The sequence below is a fragment of the Bidens hawaiensis genome, unplaced genomic scaffold (assembly GCF_021521415.1).
Source record: "Bidens hawaiensis isolate Kalapana, Puna unplaced genomic scaffold, B.hawaiensis_p1.1 tig00024294_1, whole genome shotgun sequence".
In the NCBI taxonomy this organism is placed as follows: Eukaryota; Viridiplantae; Streptophyta; class Magnoliopsida; order Asterales; family Asteraceae; genus Bidens; species Bidens hawaiensis.
The window spans coordinates 43,036-47,232 of record NW_027493831.1 but is presented as its reverse complement, the minus strand read 5'-3'; the positions used below and the strand labels follow the sequence as shown (position 1 = coordinate 47,232).

General features: G+C 34.6%; 1 pseudogene; it reads right to left on the bottom strand.

The window, feature by feature from the left end:
• Positions 1 to 472: 472 nt before the first annotated feature.
• Positions 473 to 3,714, bottom strand: LOC143569055 (uncharacterized; annotated as a pseudogene).
• Positions 3,715 to 4,197: the final 483 nt, after the last annotated feature.

The following is a 4,197-nucleotide window of genomic DNA, read 5'->3' as shown; positions in this document are numbered from 1 at the left end:
GATTTAATGGATGATTATACAAATAAGACTACTCACAAAATGGTTCTCTGAGTATTTGAGTAGAAATTCTTTTTATCTTATACACATAAGACTCTTCACAAAATCCTTCTACGAATGTTTTGAGTAGGAATTCTTTTATTTACTGGTAGTAAAATTGGTTAAAATTCAAATAATAAGCAAATTAAAGTTTCATATTAAACATGATGAGGATTAATCTACTTCAAAGATCATATGCACGCACAAAGCCCATACGACGCTTATGCTTGGCCAAGTAAATCCTGGTCAAATTCATCTGTCCATACTTTTCATGAACTAGTAATAAACAACCATTCTGAAGCGGTTTGCAAACAAGTATCAGTTTTAAAGAAAGATGTAAGCATATCAAGTAGGATTAACCAAACTACAACAAACTTAACATTTAACCAACACCTAGAGTTTTCTTTGTATATACCCACCCCTAAACCATCCACATTTAATACCTGTGGTGGTTACGGCTAGGTAACATTTGAGTTTTGATCGAGTACAAAATTTCTTGTATGCATGACCATACAAAGTTCCAACAAGATGACGGCCAGTACCATGGATACAACAACCTGAAAAAGAGGCTAATTACGTGTCGAGGATATCGCCCAACCTGAAACATTATTCAAAAACATTAATATCATAATTACATACATCAACATCAATACCCTCTAAACCAGTGTGACAGGATAAACTGCAACTGACCGGGAAAAGAAAGTCAAGAGCATCCCAAGCCAGCATGGCGAACCACTCGTGTTGGATACATGGGCCCACCAGGAGAAGTGAAGCTGTACAAGCAAGTTTTAAGTCTGGTACTAGTTGTCATCCTCGGCTCCAGACCTGAACTAGACCACCAAAATTTTAAATTTGTGAACTCATTAAAAACATATTCACCATGAATGAAGAATAATAAATAAATACCCCGTAGAACTTTGATGCGGGATAGATAATGCAAAAGCACAGGTTCCACTTTCAGTTTTTGAAGCTGTCCAAACAATGTGTCATATTGATATGATGCTGAGATAATATATTATCATATTACTATATAGTGTATGGTCTCACCTGATCAGTTAGTTCAATAACAAAAGTATCTGCTGGACCGCCTATCAGGAAAGCATTTGGAAACTCCGGAAAGTTCTGGAAGAAGCTTTCAAGCTTTTCATCTGCAATAAGCAAAAACAAGATGCGGTTTGATGCCTATCAAACAAGCAAAAATGATTATTTTTTAGATGTGTTGCCATACCTTGATTGTAAAGGAATATGAATCTTGACAAGAGAAGAAACAAATCTCGTTGGGCCTGAATGAAACAAAAAATCAAATGTTCGCTCTTTTCAATGTAGCTGACTTTTAGTGCATGATATATCACGCACAGGGGTGTGAATTCTGACATGACATGAATGGCCGGCCCTAGTGTAAGCCAACTAAGGCCTTTGCTTTAGGCCTCTACATTTCTTGGGCCTCAATTTACTAAAATCTCATATATATGCATGTATTGATTTAGGCCCAATTTTACTTCTTTTAAGTTGGATGGACAAATTTTAAACCTACTCAATGTAATATATTTTTATACATGCATATGTTCTTGTTTATAGTTAAAAATTTTATCTTATCGATTGTATTGTTTCTGTATTATTATGGCATATAACAACAAAACTAACTATCTTCATAAAATGGCATGACCTAAAGAAGGTCGTTGTTTTTTATATGTATTTTTTAAAAAATAAAATTATGAAAAGGGCCTCAAAGTTTTATTTCGGTTTAGGCCTCCGGAATGATTGAGCCGGCCCTGCATGAACCTAACATGAAATTCACGGGTACGGGACGGTTTTGTCAAACCGCAAACTTGTTTAGCTAAACGGGCTGTGTTCATGTCAATCCAACGGGTTCACAGGTTGGCCCATTTAACCAATTTGTTTACTTTACAAATTAAAAGAAAATGTATTATGTAATGACATGAAAGTATTAAACTGGTGCCAAAATTTAAAAGTTTAAAAAATAAGTTGGCATAGTTTTAACTTTGTTCCTTCAAAAACATAAAATGATATGTAAATTTTGAAGCACTAATATGCAAAATAAAAAATTAAATAATTTTCCCTTTCAGATTAAAGGGGTCATGTAAGTGTGAAGCATCAACCCTGACAACCCACTAACACGACTCGTTTAACAGTTCAATGTACAGAATCAAGAATTTAACCTGTAAAGGAATTTTGTTCAACTTCTTGGGCACCAATGCAACATCGTCTAGAAGATACTATAACTAATAAAAAAGGAGAGAATAATTTAGAGATCTTCACTCCGTATCGCTAATACAGATAAACTAATAAACATAACTCACCATGAAAAGACTCTGGAAGTGGACTGTGTTAGTCTGGATATCAAACCTACCAGTAAACATACATATATACCATAACTGTACAAACAAACCATAAAAATTGAAATTTGTTACAAAGAGCGTACCAGAAGACGTTTGTAGCGCCTTGGACAAGAGCCGAAGAGTAACGAAGGAGGAGATCAGAACTATCAAGTTGGACTTCAAACAACTACAAGACAGATATTACAAAATCATAGCATTAATGTAATACGAGACGAACCCATTTATGGAACAATAATGTGAAAATATGGGAAGCAAACGGCTGGGTCCATAGTTGAACAATGAGATCAAGTATTGATTTTCCTCGCTCGTTAGGTTTAGAGGCAAAATGATCGGCAAGCACATCATAAAAACATAATCTAACCTTATGTTGCACCATTGATGCATCTTCCACACCAAGTATTACTTCTGCTTTAATTCAATCGCAAGAAAATAAGAACATCCAAAGACCCAAAAGAACAAGACGGTCGTGTTAGATTAAAAACTATTTCTTTATGTGTATGCATTATGGTAGTTTGCTAGTTCGCCTTATAATAAGCGGGCAATCAAGCACATAAATGGAAAATGATTATTATTTGGTAAAAGATATAGTAAGCAGTTAACAACGAATTGGCAAATTACAAGATAATAATAATAATGATGATAAACAAAACGATCAGGTGCGGCTAATGAGCTTTAGCTCAACTGGCATTGGAGGGAAATGGATAGGTTGCAAGGTCTCAACTGGGTTTTACCACAGTGGGTTTTCGGGGTGGTGCTTGGGTTGCCCAGAGTAACCGGGCTTTAATTCGTTGGTCGTTAAAAAAATAAAAAAATAAAAAAAACTATCAAGTGCATTAGGGTCATCACATAATATAATGTTAAGATATTCACATGAACACCTGATACCGTTATAGTTACCAAATTAAGACCATAATTTATTATTTTGCGTGACATCTTTCAATGCAGTCAGTAATTAATTCTTCAATACTAGTACCGGTGACAATTTAAAGTTAAAATCAAACATCCACAGACAAAAAATAAATAAATCAGATAGCAAAACTGAAAATAAATATATTTACCTCTAGCTCGATCGTCAACTTCTAAAGCAATATCTGCAAACAATTGTTGTAACAAGTCACGTCTCTGAGTTGGCGAAGCAAGTGCCTGGATCATAAATTCAAAATCAACCCATCAATTAATTAAACAATACAAAATGTAACAACGATTATTATTATTATTAGAAACCTACCCGTTTAAGTTTTTTTGTCGATGGCTTGAGTGAGAGCAGAGAAGTAAGCATAGCTTTTTTCAGTATAGGTTAATGGCGCCATCAGTGATTAACAGCAGCAGCTAAGTACACCATGTTGGGTTTTGATGTATATGATGGTAGGTGGGGTATGAAGTAAGTAAGTAAGGACAAGAAGATATTGTAAATGATTGAATGGCCAAAAGAAGCCCACACGCAATACACCGGTGCAAAAGACACAGTGTAGGTGGTGACGTAAGCCTTACGACCTTATATTTTGTTTCATAGACAGAATAACGGTGGTGTTATTATTTTATTAATTAACTGGGGATTTAAGTCACAAATCGTGGGCTTTACGATCTATGATTTTGTTTCCCTGAATAATAGTGGTATCATTATTTTTTTTTGTGTAATAACTCACTTAGTTTTTTAAGTGAAAAATTTTTAAATAACTAATTTAAAGGGAGGACTTCTTTTTTTAATAATTCCCGATATAACCCGTCTCGACTAGATATTTACGCTTAAATTCGGAAGTCAACAAAGAGATTCAAACGTCAGCTTTGACTTCCGAATTTA